This window comes from Dipodomys merriami, unplaced genomic scaffold (assembly GCF_024711535.1).
Source record: "Dipodomys merriami isolate MVZ:Mamm:240054 unplaced genomic scaffold, mDipMer1.0.p SCAF_1, whole genome shotgun sequence".
NCBI classification, from domain to species: Eukaryota; Metazoa; Chordata; class Mammalia; order Rodentia; family Heteromyidae; genus Dipodomys; species Dipodomys merriami.
In genome coordinates, this window is record NW_027202270.1 from 98,849,986 (window position 1) to 98,875,075 (window position 25,090).

The following is a 25,090-nucleotide window of genomic DNA, read 5'->3' on the forward strand; positions in this document are numbered from 1 at the left end:
TAATTACTTTCTGTTACCACTTTTTTACTATGAAAGAAGTATCTTTTTTCTCTTTTCAATTGCTTTATTTCCTTGTCTCGAGAAAAAGTAAATTCTCTTGCCATTTTCTGACCCTAGTGAGACTAATAGCAATATGGGGGCATTCCCTATTATACATATATTCACAACAAAACTTCCACAAATGGTAGAAGGCTCTTATGAAGATAACTCACAGGTCTATCTGTTGGTACTGAGAAAGATACCAAAGCTGGGTGTATTGGTACACACTTGTAATCCCAGTAAGTGGGGAGATGTACGACAGAAATAGATGGTATGAAGTCAGCCAAAACAAAAAGATTACCAAGACTATCTCAGACAAGCTGGGAAGTGGCACTGTGGCTCAAGTGGTAGAGCGCTCGCCTTGAACTGAAGAGCTGAGGGACAGTGCCCAAGCCCAGAGTTCAAGCCCCACGACCGACAAAATAGCAAGCTGGGAAGGGAAGGCCTGTAATTCTTGCTACTCAGTAAGCGTAGGCAGGAGTATCAATCTTAGGCTATCCTCGACAGAAAAACAAGACCCTATCTGAAAAATGCCTAAAGCAAAACGGACAGGGGTATGGCTTAAGTAGCAGAGTACTTGAGGAAGGAATTCAACTCTGCACCACCAAAAACAATATATAACCAATAAACTAACATTTAATTACAAATTCTTCTGTGAATATGGATGAAACAAAAATCAAATAATTTGAATTAAGCTGGCTGAGATGTGTTGATTTCCATGAAAAAAACTGGTTTCCACCAGGTGCCAGTGTCTATAATCCTAGCTAATGAGGAGGCTGAGATCTGAGGATCATGGTTCAAAGCAGTACTCTATGAGACTCTTTTCTCCAATTATGCATCAAAAAATTGCTGGAAGTAAGACTTGCCTAGCATGTGTGCCTAGCATGCATGAATCCCTGAGTTCAATTCCTCAGTACCATAAAATCATGTCATTTTCTAGAAAATGGCTGTATCATTGAGATTATCATGTTGAACAAAATAAGCTAAGTTAAAAAAGTAAAATAATGTGTTTTGGCTCATTTGTGGAAGCTAGAGCTAAAGGATATACATATTTATAGAAAGATATGTACTACATCTACATAAAAATATACACACAGAAAGAGAACATGCGGAACTGATCAGGGAGATGGAGAGGACAGGAGAAAGGGAAAAAGAAAAGATGTCAAGTGAATACTTTTGAAGTGCATTGCAATTATATATCAAGATAGCATAGGGAATCTCAATGAAAATGGTTTATAGGGCGGGAAGTGTGACTGAAGTGGAAGAACATCTGGCCTAGCAAGTGCTAAACCCAAAGTTCAAACCCCCATACCAAAAACAGCAAAAAGCAAGAAAAGATTGTTCTCTATTATCCTAAAAAAAATTCCTATGAAGGGGCTGGGACGGTAGCTCAGTGGTAGAGCACTTACCTCCCATGTATGAGGCTCTGGGTTCGATTCCTCAGCACCACATAAATAGAAAAGGCTGGAAGTGGCACTGTGGCTCAAGTGGTAGAGCGCTAGCATTGAGCCAAGAGCTCAAGCCCTACGACCAACAAAAAAAAAATTCCTATGAAAGCACTCACCACTTTACAACACCTGAGAAGTTAGGAACAGCTACATGCAATAAAGTTTCCAAATAAAAGGAAAGGTCTGCTGGACCCTGGTGGCTCACGCCTGTAATCCTAGCTACTAAGGAAGTTGAGATCTGAGGATAGCAGTTCAAAGCCAACCCGGCAGGAAACTCCATGAGACTCTTACCTCCATTAACCACCAGAAAACCAGAAGTGGCACAGTGGCTCAAGTGGTAGAGTGCTAGCCTTAAGCTGAAGAGCTCAGAGACTGCACCCAGGCCCAGAGTTTCAAGCCCCACAACCAAAAGAAAGAAAGAGAGAAAGAAAGAGGGGGGGGGGAGGAAGGAAGGAAGGAAGGAAGGAAGGAAGGAAGGAAGGTGTGCTGGGTTCTGGTGGCTCATGCCTACTCAAGAGGCTGAGATCTGAAGATTGCAGTTTGAAGCCAGCCTAGGCAGGAAAGTCTGTGAGACTCTTACCTCCAATGAACTACCAGAAACCTTGAAGTGGCACTGTGGCTCAAAGTAGTAAAGTGTGGGGGGGGGGGGGAGGAGAAGGATTGGGATTGGGGGGAGGGGGGAGGCTGGGAAGGGATGTGAAGGGTAAACAAAGGAGGAGGCTGCAATGCTTGGTAAGAAATGTACGCATTATCCTGCCCATGTAATTGTAACTCCTCTGTACAGTATGTTCACAAATAAAATTAAATTAAATTAAAAAAAAAAAAGTAGTAAAGTGCTAGCCTTGAGCAAAAAAGCTCAGGGACAGTGCCCGGGCCCTACCTAAATTCAAGCCCCATGGGGGGGGGGGGTCTAAAAGAAAAGGTAAACATTCAGCACCTGAGAGTTCAGTTCAGTAGTAGAGAGAGAGCTTAACTAACAAAAACCTTAGAGTTCAATCTTGAGAGCAGTATACAGTATTTTTAAAAAATGTTTTAGAACCTAAGTGTCTAACATCTCTAAAGAGAAGAGCAGCAGCACTATCTCCAATTAACCACCAAAATACTGGAAACAGAGCTGTGGCTCAAGTGGTAGAGTGCTAGCTTTGAGCACAAAAGTTCAGGGACAACTCCCAGGCGCTGAATATAAGTCACAGGACTGGCATATACGTGCGCTCACACGCACACACACACAAGCACATATACGCACGCACGCACACACACACACACACACACTTAAAATGGCATCTTCATTATGCATTTTTCAAGAAAGATTCTGAGTTTTCTCTTGTAGAGCCTGACTCGGCTTTAAAAAAAAAATTGTAGTAAGCCAGGTGCTGATGGATACGGCTATAATCCTAGTTACTCTGGGGACTGAGATCTGAGGATCACAATTCAAGCCTTAGGTATGCGTGAGACTTATCTCCAATTAACCACCAGAAAACCAGAAGTAGCACTGAGGTTCAAAGTGATAAGAGTGCTGACCTTGAGTGAAAAAGCTCAAGGACAGTGCCCAGCTGAGTTCAAGCCCCAAGACCAATAACAACAAAAAATTATAATAGCCAGACACTGTTGGCTCACACCTACAATCGTAGTTAACTCCGGAGGCTGAGATCTGAGGATTGTGATTCCAAGCCAGCCAGGGCAGAACAGTCCAAGAGACTCTTATCTCCAATTAACAGGCAAAAAACTGGACTGAAGCTATTTCAAGTGGTAGAGTGCTAGTAGCCTTGAGCACAAAAGCTAAGGCACAGCACCCAAAGCCGAGTTCAAGCCCCACGACAGGCATTAGAAATAATAAATAAAAGCACAAAATTATATTCTATACAAGCATTAAATAATCCTTATCTTCAAATCTTATGATTATTCAGTCCTGTAAGTGTCCTAAAACTTATTAGTGGAAAAATCTGAAAGAAATTTCCTTTAATATTACTAATAGGTAATCATTGGTTTTCTGATTGAGAAAAATTACAAAATGTCTTCTAAGAGGTAGATAAATAAAGGACTGTACCATAATACTTTCTATTAGATTCTTATACTATTGTGAAAGCTCATCTTTATTTTGCATTTTTCTATTTCTAACCATCTCTACTTAAGAGAATGTGGCAAATTAGACTAAGCACAAACCACACAAAAAGGCATGAGTCCCAAAGCAGTTACTGAAAATAGGTGATTCATGAGAATATAGGTCAAGTTGAAGATGAGAACCTATTAAAATACCTTCAAAAGAACATAGCTTAAGTGGAAATACATTAAGAAAGGGAAGATCTAAGGAGAAGCCACAAGGGCTGGAACTGACTTTATGACCTAGTATCACTAAGTATTCAGAAAGAATTCTAAGTGAAAAGGCTTATATTATACCTGATAGTCCTAACAATGACTTTACAAAAGGATCCTTTACAAAAGGATCCTTTACAAAAGGATCACTGACAATGACTTTCCAGTTAGTTTTTCTTCTTTCCTTTTCTAAAATGTGTGGGTCCTGGGGCTTAAGTTCTGGAGCCCAAATGATGTCCCTGGAGTTTTTATGCTGAAGCCTAGAGCTCTAATATTTGAACCAAGCTCCACTTCTGCCTTTTTGGTGGTTAATTGGAGATAAGAATCTCACAAACTTTCCTGCATGAGCTGGCATGGAACTGCAATCCTCCTATCTCAGCCACTTGAGCAGCCAGTATTACTGGCATCTAAATTTTCTGTTATTTTTACAGATCAGAATGCACTGTTTATAGCATTCATTTCTGCAAATACACAATTTAACACATTAATTTTAAAACCATATTTACAATGGTATAAAAAATTAAAAGTAAAAAGTTCAGCACTTGTGTGTTGAAATGTCACAAAGTAATCCTCCCCCTCCCCATATGACTAATATATGCTAATAAAAGAGTTCAAGGCTACAACACATTCCAGATACACACGCACACGCGCGTGCACACACACACACACACAATCTTAACAAAGTGAATCTAACAAAATATCAAAAAGATTACTATAATATGCTAGCATCAATGGCTCACCCGTAATCATAGCTAGTTGAGGCTAAGATCTGAGGGTCGATGTTAGAAGCTAGTCCAAGCAGAAAAATCTGTGAAATCTTTATTTCTAATTAACTATTCCTTTCCAAAAAAGCTGGAAGAAGAGGTGTGACTCAAATCGTAGAGCTCTAGCCTTGAGCTAGAGTGCCCCAGACCCTGAATTCAAGCCCCCAAACTGACACCAAAAATAAGGGGGGGAGGGTGATTATGCATCCTGACCAAGTGAGATTTATTTCTGTAATTCAGATATGGTTTAACTTAACTGATCAATGTAACACATTAAGAAAGGAGAAAAACAGAAAATCATTCTGACTGATGCAGATAAGGTATTATTAGACAAATTTCAATATTCTTTTATGAGAAAAACAACATCCAGCAAACATGTGACTGATCCAATATGAGGCAAGGAAAATAAAAAGGCAACCAAATTTTAAAGTACGAAGTAAAACACCTCTTTTTAGATATTAACATGATACAAAGCCTCAAGATTCCACAACAGGGCTGAAAATGTGGCTTAGAGGTAGAGTGCTTGCCTAGCATACATGAAGCCCTGGGTTCCATTCCTAAGTAACTTATAAACAGAAAAAGCCAAAAGTGGCACTGTGGCTCAAGTGATAAGAGTGCTAACCGTGAGTAAAAGAAGCTCAGGGACAGTGCCCAGGCCCTGAACTGAAGCCCCAAGACTGACCCTCCCTCCCCTCAAAAAAAATTCCACAACAGTACGTTGAGAATAAATGAACTCGGGCTGGGAAGGTGGCTCAGTGGTAGAGCGCTTGCCTTGCATGCATGAGGCCCTAGGTTCGATTCCCCAGCACCACATAAGCAGAAAAAAAAGCCGGAAGTGGTGCTATGGCTCAAGTGGTAGTGGGCTAACCTTGAGCTGAAGAGCTGAGGGACAACGCCCAGGCCCAGAGTTCAGGTCCCACGACCGGACCCAAAAAAAAAAAAAAAAAACAAAGAATAAATGAACTCAAATAACAGGATATATAGATCAACACAAAAACCAGTTGTTTTTCTATACATTAACAATGAACAGGGCTGGGAGGTGGCTCAGTGGTAGAGCGTTTGCCTTGCATGCTCGAGGCCCTGGGTTCGATTCCTCAGCACCACATAAGCAGAAAAAAAAAAAAAAGAACAGCTTGAAAAGTTAGGAAACAATTCCATTTACAACAGTATCAAAATGGTAAGATATTTAGGAACTAACAAGCAAGGATTTGAAAGATCAGTATAATGAAATTTACAAAACTTCAGTGAAATTTACAAATCATAGCCCTGACTATAGACTGTAAAACTAAATTACTAAAATGTCATTACTACCCAAACTGATCTACTATATTTTTCTCTATAAATCACATTGCATAATGTTAAAAGATTTTTTTAAGTCCAGGGGAAATGGGGTGTTAAGATTTAAGAAGTATATTTTTGTCATGAATTTAAAAGGAGAAAAGAGTTCTAAATAGAATGTATGATTACTGCAATAAAGATACCTTGGTGCTGAGAATGGAACCCAAAGCCTTACATATAATAGTTAAAATGTTGTACCAATGAGATACATCCTCGGCAAGAACTTCTTTAAAAGCACCCAAAAAATCACTTTTTAAATGAACCCAGTCAATTATTCTTTATGTATTTAGTCACATTGATATCAAGATTATCAAAGTATGTGGTTAACTTGAAGTTCACTCCTAAAAATACTGTAAAAGCAAAAATAAACTTTTTTCTACCTATCCAATTTCAGTTGATATTCCATTTATATTCAATAAATTTTATTGTTTATTTTCAAAGCATCTTTTTACTTTGAATAAGTAAACTTGGCACTATTTTACATATCAACTGAATTTACTCAACAAGAAGCATATGATTAACACAAAAGGACTGGTATTTATTTGATGGCAGACAATTTTTAACTAGGACCACTAGAGGTCACCAGTGTACAACTTTCAGCATTGTTAACTCCCTAAAATAATCGTTTTTACTGAATAGAAATAAATCACTTAATTTATTCTATTGCAAGATTTTTCTTAAACTATCTAAACAAAAGCTAGCACTACACATAGATGAATTGTTGTAATGATTTTAAGACACTTAAACACCTATTGTAAATTCAAAGCAACAATATCATTAAATAGCAAACTGTAGTACTCAAGAAATGAAAAAAGTAAACTCTCAAATAGGTTTGGGAGCAACTTAGAGGCAAATTTAAGTTACAACAGCTGATAACAAGACAACTAATTTAAAAATCAAGAAAAGTTAATATCGTCCTTCCCTTTGTGGTCAAAAAAATTATACATGTGAATCTGAAGCACCAAGATTCAGTTGTAAATAATTTTAGGATACTAAGGTGACATAATGACAAGGCATATAAAAAATTTTATAAAAAAGGACTCCAAACTTAATCAACTTCACCAGGGAGCTTAAATACACACACACACACACACACACACACACACACACACACACACACACACACACACACACACACACACACACACACACACACACACACACACACACACACACACACACACACACACACACACACTCTCTCTCTCTCTCTCTCTCTCTCTCTCTCTCTCTCTCTCTCTCTCTCTCTCTCTCTTACTTCAGTATATTGAAGCAATCAGTCATCTAGTAATACCAGTAATCAGTTTCCAACTGATCAGGATTATTATTCAAAGTTTTGTTATTTCAAGAAAGATAAACAAAAAACTGCTTGCAAAAGCCTAGAACTTCCTTCTTTCTTTCCTTCCTCTCCCTCCCCCCTTCCTTCCTTTTCTGGTCCTGGGGCTTGAACTCAAGGGCTTGGGTGCTGCCCCTCTGCCTTTTTGCATAAGGCTAGCGCTCTTCCACTTGATCCAGCCTCACTGGATGTTTTGGTAAACTGGACATGAGAGTCTCATGGACTTTCCCGCCCAGGCTGGCTTCAAACCCCAATCTTCAGCTCTCAACTTCTCAAGTAGCTATGATTACAGGCATGAGTCACCAGCACCAAGCCATGAGCCACAGAGCACACACACACACACACCTTTTTTTTGTGCCATTTCCGGGGCTTGAACTCAAAGCCTGGGCACTGTCCCTGAGCTTTTTCAAAAGTTCAAGGCTAGAGTTCCACCACTTGAGCCACAGCTCTACTTCTGGCTCTTTGATAGTTAGAGACTTTCCTGTGAGAGCTGGCTTTGAACTGCAATCCTCAGATCTCAGCATCCTGTGTAGTTAGGGTTACAGGCATGAGCCATTAGCACTTCCCTTGGTATCTTATTTCTTTTTTTTTTTTTTTTTTGGTCGGTCATGGGGCTTGAACTCTGGGCCTGGGCGTTGTCCCTCAGCTCTTCAGCTCAAGGCGAGCGCTCTACCACTTGAGCTACAGCGCCACTTCCGGTTTTCTGGTGGTTTATTGGAGATAGGAGTCTCACGGTCTTTCTTGCCCGGGCTGGCTTTGAACCGCGATCCTCAGATCTCAGCCTCCTGAGTAGCTAGGATTACAGGCGTGAGCCACCAGCGCCCGGCAATGGTATCTTATTTCTTATGTCTCCACTTACAACACTGTCTAAAACAAGGTTAACTGAATTATAATATTACCATTACCTCTAAAATGCCCATGTCACCTTTGATAGAAATACTGTTTCAAAGCATAATGAGTTTTTCTTTTTTTGTTGTTTTTTTAAGAAGTATACTCCTACAAGGTAGCAAATAAATCATTTTAATAAAACACACATCTTAATAATACATTTTAATAAAAACACAACTTTTTTTTTTTTTGCCAGTCCAGGGGCTTGAACTCAGGGTCTGGACACTGTCTCTGAGCTTCTTTTACTCAAGGCTAGTACTCTACCACTTGAGCCACAGCACTACTTATGACTTTTTCTATTTACGTGGTACTGAGGAATTGAACTCAGGGTTTCGTGCATGCTAGGCAAACACTCTACCACTAAGCCACATTGACTATTTTTTAAATCCATTATAAATATCATATACAAGTTCACAGAAATTGTGAAAAAGTGAAAGTGGTCAGTAATATGGCATTATAGCACTAATTCAGAATCTGAAGATGTAAAAGAATGAAATTATATAGTATCTGAACTGCATAGAACCATTTGTGTATCAAAATTCTATACTGAAATTTAGTAGGCCACTGGCTCATGCCTGCAATCTTAGCTACTTAGGAGGATGAGATTTGAACACTGTGGCTAGAAGCCAGCCTGTACCATATAAATTCCAGAAATATCTCCAACTAACCAGCAAAAAGCCAGAACTAGAGGTATGGCTCAAGTAGCAGAGCACTAGCCAGCACTGAACGAAAAGGCAAGCAAGAGCACAAAGCTCTAAGTTCAAACCCTGGTACAGGCATACAGAGACAGCAGGCAGACACACAGATACCACACACAAGTCAGAGAGAGAGAGAGAGAGAGAGAGAGAGAAAGAGAGAGAGAGAGAGAATTTAACAAATTTTTTTTACTCATTCAGGTTTGCTACTTATTCTACTGAGGTAGATTTTTCTCTCTTTTACCAATCCTTCAATTCTTCAGCATGCTGGAAATTCAAATTAGGTGTAAGCTAAGAATAAATGAACTCTGCTATTTTATTGTTGTTTATATACATTTGAAAAGAATGAAATTCTTTTCAGAGTATCATAAGTAATAAAAATTTTAAACACCTTCATCTTTATTATTTTATTCTTACTGCTGATAAAATTATTTGGAGTAAGGTTAATAATGAAAGAAGGTGACTAAAGATTACTGTACTATAATAGATTCCACAGCATTTAACGATCAGAGGGAAAAACCCTTGTTGGAAGGGCAGAGGCATTCTTAAGATTTCTTAAAACCTTTTTAATTTCAAAAGATGTTTAATACTTTATAAAGATTACAAAATAATCTTAAAATAATGACCACATGGGTTCATTTATTACTCTTTCTCAGAAGTACAGTGAAAGCAGGGTTCCAGTGACTTATGCCTGTAATCCTAGCTACTCAGAAGGCTGAGATATGAGGATCATGATTCAAAACCAGCCTGGGCAAGAAAGCCTGTGAATTGCTTTATCTCCATCTCCAAATAACTACCAAAAACGATGGAAGTGGCTCAAGTAGTATACCCTTAAGCAAACAAAACTCAGAGAGTGCCAGGCCCTGAGTTCAAACCCCAGGACCAGAAAAACAACAATAAAAAGTATAACGAATCAGATGCTGATACTTGATTCCTGTAATACTAGCTCCCCAGGAGGCTGAGACCTGGAGGATCTCAGTTTGAAGCAGAAAAATCTCCACTATTCCCATTTTAAATTAACCTGCAAGCCGGGCGCTGGTGGCTCACGCCTGTAATCCTAGCTACTCAGGAGGCTGAGATCTGAGGATCGTGGTTCAAAGCCAGCCCAGGCAGGAGAGACCATGAGACTCCTATCTCCAATAAACCACCAGAAAACCGGAAGTGGCGCTCTAGCTCAAGTGGTAGAGCGCTCGCCTTGAGCTGAAGAGCTGAGGGACAGCGCCCAGGCCTGGAGTTCAAGCCCCATGACCGACAAAAAAAAAAAAAAAATAAATTAACCTGCAATATGCTGGACTGGCAATGTGTTCTGAAAGGTAGAATGCCAACAATGAGAAGAAAACTAAGCAAGAGCAGAGAACCTGAATACAAGCCCCAATACTAGTACATGCATATGCCTGTGTGCGTGCATACACATATCCAACAAGCACAGGTCCCCCACCTTTTTTTTTGAGGGGGGGGGTCCAGTCGTGGGGCCTGAACTCTGGGCCTGGGCACTGTCCCTCAGCTCTTCAGCTCAAGGCTAGCACTCTACCACTTGAGCCACAGTGCCACTCCCGGCTTTTTTCTTTATGCTTATGTGGTGCTGAGGAATCGAACCAAGGGCCTCATGCATGCAGGGCAAGTGCTCTACCACTGAGCCACCTTCCCAGCCCATCCCCCACCTTTTTAAAAAAATGACAGTACTGGGGGGCTTGAACTCAAAGCATGGGCATTGCCCCTTATAGCTTTTTCACTCAAGGTTGGTACTCTTACCATTTGACCATGGCTCCACTTCTGGCTTTTTGGTAGTTATTAGAGGTAAGAGTCTTTCAGACTGTCTGGCTTCAAACCATGATACTCAAATCTTAGCCTCCTGAATTACTGAGTTACCAGCACCTGGCCAGGTTACATTCTTAATCCAAAGGCCTTGAAATTAGCTGGGTTGTAGAAATCATTACTATACTGTATACATCACATCTAGTGTAAAATTTACTTAATGCAAACTAAGGCAGTAACACAAACATTATTTATCAATTATTTTTCCAAAAAGGTTTTTGCTAAGTGTGAGAAGGTGTAACTTCAGGTAAGGAATTCTGACACCAAATGCTTAACAAAATTCCTTTAGTTGTCAGGAATTTTTTCAGGATTTAACAGAATAGTATTTGTCAAGATTTTTTTTTGGGGGGGGGGCCTGGTTGTGGGGCCTTAACTCTGGGCCTGGGCGCTGTCCCTCAGCTCTTCAGCTCAAGGCTAGCGCTCTACCACTTGAGCCACAGAGCCACTTCCGGCTTTTTTGTTTTTGCTTATGTGGTGCTGAGGAATGCATGCTCAGGCATGCAAAGCAAGCGCTCTACCACTGAGCCACCTTCCCAGCCCCAGTATTGTTATATATCGAACACTATGAGTTTTAACATTCCCCCATAAAATAATCCTGTAATCTGGCACTATTTCTCCACTGCACGAAGAGTCAAATTAAATATAGTTACATACTTTCCTTGCTTTTCTCAAGTAAAGCAGTGGTCAATGGAGGCACCAAGATTTGAATCCAGACAATCTTACTTCAGAGCCTACTCCACTCACCAAACCATAAAGCTGCTCTCAAGAAGAGGGAGAGGAAATCAGCTTAAAAAGAGCCAACATATTCTAGTCAACAATCTCATCTTACCTGTTACATTAAGGATATCGTTAACCTCACCTCTGAATTTTTTATTTGTTTATTTATTTGTTTATTTTGGTGCCAGTCCTTGGGCTTGATCTCAGCACCTGGGCACTGTTCCTGAGTTTTGTTTCTAAGGCCAGTGATCTACCACTTGGGCCATAGCTCCACTTCCAGCTTTTCTGGTGCTGAACTGGAGATGAGTGTCTCATGGACTTTCTTTCCCTGGCTGACTTTGAACCATGATCCTCAGATCTAATCTCCAGAGTAGCTAGGATTACAGGAGTTAAGAGAACACAACCCAGCTGAATTAGAATTCTTAATGATTTAGCAGAAAAGCAAGCAGATCACAAACTGTGACCTATTAGAACTTGCAGATGGTAAGAAAAGCTGGTAAACCAGAATTTACTTGATAAGAACACATGGAAGCTTTAGGAAATGAAGAAATAAGTATGGGAAGAAGCACTAAATCTTTGGTCTTTAGAGTCACTGCCTTATAAGAAACAGTACAGTCACCAATCAAAAAACTGTCTTTGCCGGGCGTTGGTGGCTCATGCCCCTAATCCTAGCTACTCAGGAGGCTGAGATATGACGATCACGGTTCAAAGCCAGCCCAGGCAGGCAAGTCCATGAGACTAGAAAAGCAGATGTGGCACTGTGGCTCAAGCAGTAGAGCACTCGCCTTGAGCTGAAGAGCGCCTTGAGCTGAAGAGCGCCTTGAACTGAAGAGCGCAGGGACAGAGCCCAAGCCCAGAGTTCAATCCCCAGCGCTCGCGCGTGCGTTGCGTGCGCACACGCACGCAACGCACGCGCGCACATACACACACACACACACACACACACACACAAGCACAAGGCTTTATCAGATAGATCCACTTAAGGGAAAAGTATGCTAAGTGTGCTTCTAAATGTTAATAAAAAACCAGGGAGGGTCTAAAGAGAAAAGCAAAACACTAACCACTTCTAGACTAGAACAGAAAGAAAATTAAGATATATATATATGCACACACACACATTAATAAACTCATTCAAAGAGAAAAGCAATAATTTTTTTTTTTGTCGGTCCTGGGGCTTGAACTCTGGGCTTGGCCGCTGTCTCTCAGCTCTTCAGCACAAGGCGAGCGCTCTACCACTTGAGCCACAGCGCCACCACTTGAGCCACAGCGCCACTTCCGGTTTTCTAGTGGTTTATTGGAGATAAGTCTCACGGACTTTCCTACCCAGGCTGGCTTTGAACCAAGATCCTCAGATCTCAGCTTCCTGAGTAGCTAGGATTACAGGCATGAGGCACTGGCACCCGGCAATAAATCTTTTTTTTTTTTTTTTTTTTTTTTTTTTTTTGTTGGTCGTGGGGCTTGAACTCTGGGCCTGGGCGCTGTCCCTCAGCTCTTCAGCTCAAAGCGAGCGCTCTACCACTTGAGCTACAGCGCCACTTCCGGTTTTCTGGTGGTTTATTGGAGATAGGAGTCTCACGGTCTCTCCTGCCCGGGCTGGCTTTGAACCGCGATCCTCAGATCTAAGCCTCCTGAGTAGCTAGGATTACAGGCGTGAGCCACCAGCGCCCGGCAATAAATCTATTTTTAACCTAGCATTTTGCAAGAATAATTTTGCATTCCAAAAAATGTAGATGCCAATTAAATACTTGTTGAATAATTTCCTAAGTAAACAGAAAGAAGTACAATTCAATAGGTCTCGTGTCCATTTTAATGCATAAGATAGGCACATTCCTAAATGGAAGGTAATGACCTTTTTTTCAGTGGTAAGCACTGCAACTTAACTTTAATTTCTTAATATAAATTTAATAACATACATTCCCCCACCTTGCAAAACAGTCTATTTTGCCACTCTATGGTTGAACAGTGAAAGAGTCCTCAAACTTCAATTACAAACAAATCTCCCATTTTGGTATCTGTATCACATCACCTTTGATATACAGTACAATAGAAAGTCCTTCAAACACATACATAAATATAGTATGCTAAGACTCTGAAGATATAAAGAACAGTAAAACTCGAACAAAAATGGAAAAATTATGAAAAGACTTAAAAGGTTGCATTAGGAATTTTATCAAGCCATGAAAAAACTTAAAAGAAAAACAGTAAGATTTTTGCATCCCTCATTCTAATTAATTACCTTGATTCTACCAATATTCTGACATCTACCTAGATAAATGCAATGTAGTCTCATTTCTTCCAGTACTCTCTTCAGAGTAACTAGTATATTAAAACAATTTAAAAATTATCCCACACGATTATGAGCCCCAAAAGGAATCACACCTTTCAGTTTCCCAGATACTCAGTAAACATGTCCAAAAATATCCATCTTTTTATAGTCATTGTGAATGGGCTCTTTAAAATTAAACAAATTTGACATTTTTCTAATAAAGAAAAAGTAATCCCAGGACCTATGTCAAGAGCAGCACATGGGTCAGAAGAATGAATCCTAAGACGTACTTTCAACCTACTCTTATCCTTAAACTCAATTAAAAGCGAATATGCTACTCAAAGCATTAATTTTCATATGCTTCTTAAGTTATGCACAGTTCTGCTAGCATAACAACATTTAATTCATTAATTTCCCCTTAATTATCAACTTTATTAAGCAAACATACAAAATACAAAACAGAATGTTAAGACAAACTAAAACAAAATTAAAGCATACCCAGAAAGAAGGATCAAATAAAAACTTGGTTGAATGCCAATTTATTCCTTAGATACAGATATTATAAGAAAATGGAGAAGAGTGCTGGTGGCTCACAATCTGGAGGATCATGATTCTAAGCAAGCCAGGGCAGGAAGTCTGTGAGACTTATCTCCAATTGACCACCAAAAAGCTAAAAGTGAAGGGCTGGGAAGATGGCTCAGTGGTAGAGTGCTTGCCTTATATGCATGAGGCCCTGAGTTCAATTCCTCAGCACCACATAATCAGAAAAAGCCAGAAGTGGTGCTGTGGCTCAAGTGATAGAGTGCTAGCCTTGAGCTGAAGAGCTGAGGGACAGCACCCAGGCCCAGAGTTCAAGACTCATGACCAGCCGGGCGCCGGTGGCTCACGCCTGTAATCGTAGCTTCTCAGGAGGCTGAGATCTGAGGATCACCATTCAAAGCTAGCCCAGGCAGGAAAGTCCGTGAAACTCTTATCTCCAATAAACCACCAGAAAACCGGAAGTGGCACTGTAGCTCAAGTGGTAGAGTACTGGCCTTGAGTTGAAGAGCTGAGGGAAAACGCTCAGGCCCAGAGTTTAAGCCCCACTACCAACAACAACAACAACAACAACAACAACAAAAAGCTCATGACCAACAATAACAACAAAAAAAGCTAAAAGTGGAGTGGTGGCTCAAGTTGGAAGAGCACTACTCTTGAGCACAAATGCTCAGAGACAGTTCCCAACCCCAAGTTCAAGCTCCCCCCACACACAGGAGAAAATGAAGTCACAATATAATTACAAAGCCAGTCCTACATTTTCTTGTAAGTTTCATTTGTTTTAAGACATCTCACTATGTAGCTCAAGCTGGTCTTGAAACTAAAATGCTCCTGCCTTAGCTGGGATTACAAGTCCATCCCATGGTGCCCAGTTTGTATCTTCTAAGTCTTGAATCTGAATAGCTCCTCTATTGTCCTAACAGTCTATTTTATAAAGTCCACCAACTGAAGCAATAGACTTTTTCTTTTCTTTTCTTTTTTTTTCCAGTCCTGGGGCTTGAACTCTGGGCCTAGGCACTGTCCCGGAGCTTCTTTTGCTCAAGGCTAGCCCTCTACCACTTGAGCCACAGCGCCACTTCAGGCCTTTTCTGTGTATGTGGTACTGAGGAATTGAACCCAGGGCTTCATGCATGCTAGCCGAGCACTCTACCACTAAGCCAAATTCCAAACTTTATTTTTAGTCTTAGTTTTCATCATCTTTCTGTATTCTACTCCAACTGAACAATGCAATCTTCCCCAAAATCAAATCATACTTACCAGCCATGTAATCACAGCTCAAAGCCAGTCCAGGCAGGAAAGTCCATGAGGGTTCAAGTGGTAGAACCACAGCCTTGCATGAAAAAGGTAAGGGACAGCACCTAGGCCCCGAGTTCACATTCTATTACTGGCACCAAGAAATAAATAGAAACAAAACAAAACAAATCTACCCCCTCTAAAACCTCATACTTCATAGCAACCTGAATTTTGTTTACATAATTCATACTATTACCCCCTACATCTACACTCTGTACATCCACTAACGAATAGACTACAGGCAACTAAACTTCCTTCTTTGGATGTGGATGAATTCAAGTAGGCTAGCCTCCAAGGTTTCAAGGTTCCAATGTTTATACCAGAAAAGGGTCAACATTCAAAGGAAAAGATTCACATGAAAGGAGTTTTAATCATCCACAGAAAGTAGCCAAGTTCATATTACAAAGAAGAGTCAGTTACCTTACTCCACTCCTTGGCTCCCTAAAGACCACTTAAAACCTCCTATTCCTAGAACTTGTTGTCTGGCATCCACAGTACGTCCTTCAATTTGACCTTTCCTTTGCTTCACAATAGCATTCATACCCGAGGATATGGCTTACTGATAAGACAACAAGACCTGGTTTCAAAAGAAGCCTTCTTCAATGTAGTCTAAGGATGGCATAAAGACTTTATCCAAAGGACTTTTTTTTGGAGGGACAGCAAATCATCAGAACAAAGACATTGGAATAAACACATGATTTGTAGCGAGATAGGTTCTATTTCATAATTCTAAATCCTAACACATAGAATTATGGGATCTTGGACAAATTTACCTTAGTTTCATATCTGTAATTGGAGATGATGGTATTATGTAATACCAATTCTCAAGCTACACAAGGAAATAGAAATAAATCTCAGAAAATGTATCTATGGTATTCTAATTCAGAAAAGTGGATTTGGGACAGGCCAGTCAATACACTATAAACTCAGGAGAGAGGAAGACTTTTCTGTATATTTCCTTTAACAAAACAAACAACAAAAAACCACGTTGAGCACAATAACTAAAATAATTGCAATAAACGCAATGCATGTTTATAAATGAAATTTTCACATAGAAGGAATAGCAAATTTATACCTGAAGGCTCAAAGATGGTTTTCCAGAAAAAATGACAGCTAAGCTTTGACCTGAGAAATCAGATGTGAAAGGAAGAAGCTAGGCTGAATTTACCAGGTTAGAGAAATGAGCAGAAGCTGTATTATAAAGTATCTTAATATAAATTTACAGTATCAGCTGGATGTGGTGACACAGACCTGTAGTCTCCCTGGGAGGCTTGGGAGGATCATGGTCTGAAGCTGGTCCTTACAAAAATACAAGGCCAGGCTAGAAAAATAACAAAGGACTAAGTGTGGCTAAAGTGAGAGAGTACCTGCTTTACAAGTAGAAAGCCCTGAGTTCAAACACCAATACCATAAGATAGACCACAAGACAGACAGACATCAAGGCTAGCAATTGAAGGTAGAGGCAAAAGACCTTGAGTCCAAGGCTGGCTTGGGCTACACAGAGACCATGTTCAAAGGCAACAACAAAAAATGCTCAACACAACAGAATATGAAAACGGGCAAATTCTGACTCCAGAATCAAGTGCAGTTGTAGATGATCTACAATATATTCAGGATAATCTACCACTGAAACTAGAATACTTTTTTTTTTTTTTTTTTAATGCTAGGGCACTTTCAGACCTCACTTAGAAATCTTATTCATTGTATGATTCTGTGGTGACTAGTGAAGGTTTTCTATTACCTGAGTAACTCAGTTATCTGGAGAAGTTTCCAAAGTTAACTGTGGAGTCATCTTCCAGGAAGGTTAAAAATAAATCAGATTCACCTATCCTAAACGATATAACTCTAGAAGCTGAATATTATTAATGCTTTTACTAAAGCATCTGTATTGTTTACAATGTGACTATAAAAGATATATATGTATACATATAATCATATTTTCTATGCAGATATGAAAGTAGAACATCGAAACCTGTTGAAATTGTTTTAAGATGAAAGACAGAGACAGAGACGGTAATTGAGGGGATACATTGTGTCTACATATGAATAGATAACCATCACTTGTACATAATTAATATATGCTATTTAAAAAAATTTTTAAAAACAGTCTAGAGACATGACTCAGTATTAGCTTGCCTATCTAGAAAGTACAAGGCCAAGTACTAGGGTCAAACCCCAATACTTGAAGAAGAAAAATGAAGAAGGAAATTTAAAAATAAATTCAAGCCAGTTGCTAGTGGCTCATGCCTGTAATTCTAATTACTCAGGAGGCTGAGACCATGATTTGAAGCCAGAAAAAGCCAGAAGTGGCACTGTGGCTAAAGTGGTATAGCACTCGCCTTGAGCACGAAGCTCAGAGACAGTGGCCAGGCCCTGAGTTGAAGCTCTAGGACTGGTAAAAAAATAAAAATATAAAAATAAATTTAAAAAGCAAAAATTTCTTTAGTTTGGGCTGGGAAGGTGACTCAGTGGTAGAGCACTTGCCTTGAATGCATGAGGCCCTGGGTTCGATTCCCCAGCACCACATAAGCAAAAAGAAAAAAAGCCGGAAGTGGCGCTGTGGCTCAAGTGGTAGAGCACTAGCCTTGAGCTGAAGAGCTGAGGGACAGTGCCCAGGCCCAGAGTTCAGGCCCCACGACCAGACCCTCCCCCCCCCCAAAAAAATTCTTTAGTTCAAGACTTTAATACTCTTTTAGAAATTGTAAGACATTATGTAAATTTTAGAAATTGTAAGACATTATGTAAATGAGTAAGGTACTGATAAAAGAACAACAGCCTATATTGTTTGAGGATGTGAATTTGAATCCTTACTTGTCATAATCTAGCTGTTTTATAATCCTTTATCTGTTTTCTTCAATTGAGGCTAATTCATTATTTATATACAACAAACCAAACAATTCAGTTCTTCAAAAGTACCTTAGTCCAAACTGTTCATCTTGGGCCTGGGAAGGTGGCTCAGTGGTAGAGCGCTTGCCTTGCATGCATGAGGCCCTGGGCTCGATTCCTCAGTACCACATAAGCAAAAAGAAAAAAGCCGGAAGTGGCACTGTGGCTCAAGTGGTAGAGCGCTAGCCTTGAGCTGAAGAGCTGAGGGACAGCGCCCAGGCCCAGAGTTCAGGCCCCACGACCGGACCCAGAAAAAAAAAAATTGTTCATCTTAGCATCAGTAAAAATGTATAGAACTTAGCTGGGTGTTAGTGGCTCATGCCTATCATCCTAGCTAATCAGGAGGCTGAGACCTGAGGATAGAGGTTCAAAGCCAACCTGTTCAGGAAAGCTGAAATTGTTTTAAGATGAAAGATAGACAATGTAATTGAGGGATACATTGTGTCTACATATGAATAGATAACCATCACTTGTATATAATTAATATATGCTATTTTTAAAAAAATTTAAAAACATGAGATTCTTATCTCTAACCACCAAAAAGCCTGAAGTACTAACGTGACTCAAGTGGTAGAGCACCAGCCTTGGGGGGGAAAAAAAGCTGACAGAGTGCCCTGGCCCTTAGTCAAGCCCCAGTATTGTGTTGGTCTGCACCTACACACACACACCACATACATACACTTGTAAACACAGTGTAGAATGAGAGAATTTTTCATGGCTAATTAACAATTAATTAGCTAAATAGAAAAAGTAAATAATATTTTGCCTGTGGCTAGTCTTAGGGAGAGACTTAATTCTAAGCTACTTGAATAAAACTTGTGCCAGGATAAACAAAATGTCATTCTTACCCTGGAAATGACCCACTTTCAGTCTATTCAAAGTATATTCATTTCTTAATAAACTTTCCTATCACTTTCACTGAAATAAAAAATGGAAAGGAGAAAGGAGAGGAGAGGGGAGGGGAGGGGAGGGAAAGGAAAGGAAGGGAAGGAAAAGGAAAAGGAAAGGGAAAGGAAAGGAAAGGAAAGGAAAGGAAAGGAAAGGAAAGGAAAGGAAAGGAAAGGAAAGGAAAGGAAAGGAAAGGAAAGGAAAGGAAAGGGGAAAGGGGAATCATGGTATAACTCATGAGACCACATGTAGCAGACACTGGAATATATTGTACATGTCCTCCTTTCCGAATGACAGATTTATTATCCAGCTGCTTGGAGTACTTACTACTGGAAAACAGCCCTCAGCTGTCAGTTTTCTTCAGGAATTCCCTCAGCTAAATTGAGTGCCTTCCCAAGTGGCCCTTGTCCAATGTCTGATCAAAATAGGGTTATAATGGTCTAGTCCCTTCTAGCTAAGGACAACTATGACAACTATGCCAGCTGCAGAGTTCCCAAATGGGGTCAGTTGAGCATTTTGTCAATATTGCCTTATAGCCCAGTTTAAATGTTCTGCTTCCTTTTACAGATAACTATTCTAAGAGCATTACTACATGCTAAATGCTACTCCAGCTATCTGAAGGTACTCAATTTGCAACCTTAGTGACAGGATGATACAAGAAAACAGGCTTTATTTATTTTGGGTCCGGTCGTGGGGCCTGAACTCTGGGCCTGGGCGCTGTCCCTCAGCTCTTCAGCTCAAGGCTAGCGCTCTACCACTTGAGCCACAGCGCCACTTCCGGCTTCGTTTTTGCTTATGCGGTGCTGAGGAATCGAACCCAGGGCCTTATACACACAAGGCAAACGCTCTACCACTGAGCCACCTTCCCAGCCCCAAGAAAACAGGCTTTAAAATGACACTGAAGTTGTGTACTTTGGTCATACACCTAGCCACCAACTGCTCCTAGCACACACTCAAAAAACCAGGGCAACTAATTAAACTTCCAGCTATGGCAAACTAGGGAGTTTTCTGGTGAAAAGGAATGCGAAGTTGGCACATCTTCTCTACCAACAGCCATATTTTAAGTACCTTACTTGGGCTTTCCACCATTACACATTCTTTTATTATTGTTTGTTTTATACTTCTTTTTAAACTGGGCCAGCACAAAAACAAAAACAAAAAACAGGCATACTCTAGGCTAATTTGACCTGCAGGTAATAGTTTGCTAAACCTTTGCTACAAAGTACACTATACCAGGCATTTTTGAAATACAAATAGGACCATAAAATTAGGTAGGTACTGCTAAAGGCAATTGACCCTGAAAAAAAAAAAAAAGAACAAGAAGTGAATATAACAGGGAATGAAAGATGAAATGATATTGACATATGCTTGTAACCATTTGGGAGGTATAGACAGGAAGATCACAGTTCAAGGCCAGGATACTTAGTGAGAGTTATATAGTGAGAACCTGTTTCAAAGGAAGGCAAAGGAGGGAAAGGTATGTTTTATTTCATAAAACAAGAAAACCAAAGATTCTTTAGTAGCACAGAGACATTTATCTCAAGCAGCAAGGCGTAACACATCCTAATAGTAACAGAATTCCAACAAAAGCTAAATTCTTTCATTCTGGACAGATGTGTCACACCAAATCTAAGTCTTACATGGGAAAAGAAAAGTATGACCCTAAAAGTACAATAGAGACATAAAATGATAAACCTGAAAATTCTTCAATCTTCAGGGAACTCTGTGTTTATGTATTCTTTTTTTCTCCGTGTATTATGATATTCTGACATTTTAAAAATCCTTTCTGGGGCTGGGAAGGTGGCTCAGCGGTAGAGCGCTTGCCTTGCATGCATGAGGCCCTGGGTTCGATTCCTCAGCACCACATAAGCAAAAAGAAAAAAGCTGGAAGTGGCACCGTGGCTCAAGTGGTAGAGTGCTAGCCTTGAGCTGAAGAGCTGAGGGACAGTGCCCAAGCCCAGAGTTCAGGCCCCATGATCGGACCCCCCAAAAAAAATCCTTCCTGGCTAGGGAAAAGGCCCCCCAAGGGCTAGGCAACTCTTCAATTTGACAAGGACTCAACAGCAAGAGTGCCTTTGATATACAAAAGGCACATCTCTAACAGTCTGGTACATACCAGGAGGTAATATTCCTCTTCTTTAATCACACTAGAGCCAAGCATAAGACAACTAGGAACCACCCCTATAAGTTCACAGCCCTCCAAATTCAACCAAAGTAGCCAGTCTAAACTAGTTACCTGGTACCTGCCTTGACTTTCTTGTAGAAACCCTCAAAAAGGAGAGGCTATTGCTGAAACCCTCCTTTTCTCTCCTATCTTCTGTTTCATGACCAACCCAGAGTCTTGAGAGTCATGCTATGCCTCCTCTAGTGGCCTTACCTAATAGGCTAGTCCATAAAAAAATTCAAAACATCTAGCTTCGTTTGAGCCCTACGAGCTTAAAGAAGAAACTTGTATTTTTATTAACAACCTTTTTTATTATCAACCTTTGCTTTGCAATAATACATCAAAAATAGTGAAGACCAAAGGGAAAAAAAAAAGTAAAGAACACTGAAATTCATTCCTCTGTAGTAACAATAAAAATACTGGCAAGTTATTAACTCTTCCAGAATGATGGAAGTTAACTGAAGCAAACAGAATAATGTTTATGGAACACACAGAGTTCAATCTTGGTAAACAATAAACTTGCTATTTATATTTTCTCTCTTCCCAGTTCCATGATAGGCATAAAACCAATAGATCACAATCAGTAAAAACCAGCAGTAACTGGAGCAGACAAGAGGAATGCAGCTTCTTCAAATGTCCATGCCCACATCAGGGCACAGTGGTACATGCCTGTAATTCCAGTACTCCCAACACTTGGGAAGATGAAGGTGACTCCAACTACTACACAGTGAGACTGTCTCAAAAATAAGGGGAATCAAATGATAGAGTGTTTTGCCTAGCAAGCCTGAGTTCCCAAACTCAATCTCTAATACTGCCAATAAAATAAAATATAAAAGCCTTACTTTGATTTTGGCTGTCTTTATCTGACTTAGGCAAATTCATCCAATCCAAGCTGGGTTTTTTCATCTATAGCCAAGAACAATTAGGAGCAATTTAGCCAAACAAAAGATTAACTTAGAAACTTAAGGGGAAAAAAAGCTAAGAAAGATATGAGGTGGAAAAAGCTAGGAAGTAAGATGTATGCAAGGGGCTTTGAAAGCTTGAATACAGTCTGGGATTCTAGGTCACACATGCAGCATTATGCACTTGCTCAAAAAATTCCTAAGAACCAAACTCTTGAGTTTGAGGCTACCTACAAACAGCAAGTGAAAGCTAAGGCAGAGTTGTATATACCTTACTGAGTGATGAATTCATGCCGATAGCACATACATTAGAATCCCTTGACAAACAGTAAAATATTTAACATGTTTCAGGTATTCAAAGCAATCTGCTTACTCATTAGCTTCTCTGCGTTATTTATAAGCTTTAACCACTAAGCTAACTGTAGAGAATTTAATAATCACACAAAAATGCACATGCACATGCACATACAAAAATCAATACAAAAATGGAGAAGGATGGGTGAGAATACTGAAAGAGGTGACACTGAACAAGCTATATTGTATTCATAAACTGCTTTAATGGCAACTCCTTTGTACAATTACTTAAAAGATAATCTTAAAATTAAAAAAAAATCTTGAGGGTAAATCTGATGTTATAATGCTTTATAGTTTTGCATGCACAGGAAAAAAATGAATATAGAATATAGAACCAGGGATCAAAGGTAGAGTCATTGCCTAGAATGCTCTGGTTCAATTCCAGCAATGCGAAACAAAAATAAAGTTCATTTTCAACAACAAAATTACTAAGTAAACAGAAAAACAAGTATGTCATGTAAATGGGGGATGGACAGATATACATACACACATGCACATACAGACAGACATAGTAAACTTTCCCTAAGAAAGCCCAGACACCAAACCAAGTCTTTAAATTATTGAAAAATGACTAAATGGAAATTCTAGAATTGAGGAGTAAAACAACTGAAATGAGAAATCTAAATAGATTTGCTCAAAGGAACTTACAAGGAAGCAGAACCACCAATCAACTTCAAGGTTAGTCATGTGAAATAATACAGTCTAAAAAACAAACAAAAAAATGAGGAAAAAACAAGTCTCTAATAAGAGATCTACAAAACACTTTTTTTTTGTTGTTGTTGGCCATGGGGGCTGAACTCTGGGCCTGGACGCTGTCCCTTAGCTCTTCAGCTCAAGGCTGGCTCTCTACCACTTGAGCTACAGCACCACTTCCGGCTTTTTTCTGCTTATGTGGTGCTGAGGAGTTGAACCCAAGGAAGCAAGCACTCTACCACTGAGCCAACTTCCCAGCCCCTACAAAACACTCCTAAGTACTATATACTGATATATGCATAATGGAATAAAAAAATCTATAGAAAAATGATTCCATATTTGATGAAAAATGTTATCTACAAATCTAATACAAGTAGGATGAACTAAAAATCACATAAAGACACACCATAATCAAACTGTCAAAAGCAGTTAAAAGAAAAAAACTTGAAAACACATACAAAAAGATCTTACCACATAAAACAACATTACAAGCTGGGTGCTGGTGGCTCACACCTGTAATCCTAGCTACTCAGGAGGCTGAGATCTGAGGATTATAGTTCAAAGTCAGCCACAGCAGGAAAGTCTATGAACCTCTTATCTCCAATTAACCACCAGAAAACTAGAAGTGGTGCTTGTGGCTCAAGTGGTAGAGCACTAGCCTTGAGCTGAGGGACAGCGCCCAGACCCAGAGTTCAAGCCCCACGAATGACACCCCCCCCCCCGCGCAAAAAAATCCATAATAGATGAATTCCCTTCAGATACCATAATAAATATAGGATAATAAATGCAAGTGCTGAAACAAAGACTGTCTAGACCGTCTATAATCCACAAAATTATCCTTCAAAACTGAAAGAGAAAGCCAGGCATACTGGTACATGTCTTCAATCTCAGGAATCAGGAGATTGAGGCATGAGGATCTTGAATTTGAGGCTAACTTGTGCTAACTAACCAAATTCAAAGGCGGCTTGGTAACACAGACACAGATTCATTCTAACTAATTGAGAAGCAGAGATCAGGAGGACTTGTAGTTAAGAGGCCAGCCTAAGCAAAAAAATAGTGAGACCTCAACCAATAGCTTAGGTTGGTGGCACTCAACTGTCATCCTAGCTAAAAGGATGGTATAAATGAAAATATAAACAAAGGGAAGTATAAATAAAAAACAAATGGTAAGACAGCAGGCCTATGGAAAAGAATAACAAAAACCCACAAGAGGGCTGGGAAGGTGGCTCAGTGTTAAGAGTGCTTGCCTTGCATGCATGAGGCCCTGGGTTCGATTCCTCAGCACCACATAAGCAGAAAAAGCCAGAAGTGGAGCTGTGGCTCAAGTGGTAGAGCACTAGCCTTGAGCAGAAGAGCTGAGGGACAGTGCCCAACTCCAGAGTTCAGGCACCACAACCAACCAAAAAAAAAACCAAAACCAAAAACCCAAGACCCTATCCCAAGAATAACTAAAACAAAAAGAGTTGAATGTATGGTGGCAGAGTACCTGCTTAGCAAGAATAAAGTTCTGAGTTCAATCCCCGTAAGCTAAACTAATAATAATCAAATCACACATTTTAAAAATCAAAAATCAGCACACCAGCAAGTGCTACAAAAGCAGCACTGAAAGGTCAAAATCAAGAGAAATGGCTTCAAAATGTTAATGTAAATTTACTCTCTAAATACCAAGTAAATGTGACAAAATACTAACATTTTTAAAGAATGTAGGTCTCTAAAATCTATCTCTTATTTAAGTTTTCTCAATAAATGACTTG

The 25,090-nt window shown here is 39.8% G+C and overlaps 1 protein-coding gene across 5 annotated transcripts in view; it reads right to left on the reverse strand.

Annotated features, from left to right (window-relative positions):
• Positions 1-25,090, reverse strand: part of Strn3 (striatin 3) — a 105,270-nt gene that overhangs the window by 60,527 nt on the left and 19,653 nt on the right. The window lies entirely within an intron of this gene.